At 40.6% G+C, this 717-nt stretch overlaps 1 protein-coding gene across 1 annotated transcript in view; it reads right to left on the bottom strand.

Moving 5' to 3' along the window:
- The window catches only part of Adamtsl3 (ADAMTS like 3), a 497,024-nt gene that overhangs the window by 312,105 nt on the left and 184,202 nt on the right, over window positions 1-717 (bottom strand). The window lies entirely within an intron of this gene.

Genomic DNA, 717 nt, shown 5'->3' with positions numbered 1-717 from the left:
TATGCCCAGAAATGATACATAAAAAAAAAAAAAAAAAAAAAAAAAAGCTAAACGCAGGTTTAAATCAGTTCCTCGAATTAAAAGTCAATAGACGCTCCAGTCAGGCACCACGAAACACTTCTGTCCACAGAGCACACCCGTGAAGGTGAGAGTCCCCTGTGATTATATTACTGCCACAGCAAGCAGAAACACTGAAACAACACCCACGATTGGGAGACAAATTTATTTTACATGGATGGGAAGGGACGGGATCATTCCCAACACATCAGGCCCTGATCCTTGATAGTTTGGGGCTTATATAGGACAAGAAACCAGGAAGTACAGAAGCAAAGTATTTGATGGTTATTGTTTGCTTCTTATAATATGCATGCTGACTAGCTATGCATCACAGTGACCAGCCACTTCTAGGAGACAGAAGTAACAGAACTTGCAACAGGAACTGTCACCTGGGGCAACTAACAGACGAGCTGGGGTGGTAGCCTTTTCTGCTACGTTACCAGAGGGCATCCTAGCCATGTTTGTTTGTCCAAGCGCACTCTAGGATGTGTACACATTGGAAAAATTATCTAACAATGAAGTTCTTCAAAACATTTAATCTTGTGAGACTAGGAGACTTGTAAATGTTATTCTTTTCTGTACTTATCTTCTGTTATACTAGAAATTCAATCCAGGATCTTCACACTGAGCTACATCCCCAGCCCTCTTTTATTTTTATTT

The sequence above is a fragment of the Octodon degus genome, unplaced genomic scaffold (assembly GCF_000260255.1).
Source record: "Octodon degus isolate 3935 unplaced genomic scaffold, OctDeg1.0 scaffold00002, whole genome shotgun sequence".
Lineage (NCBI taxonomy): Eukaryota > Metazoa > Chordata > Mammalia > Rodentia > Octodontidae > Octodon > Octodon degus.
Note: the sequence above shows the minus strand (reverse complement) of the source record. Positions and strands in the feature narration are given on the sequence as shown.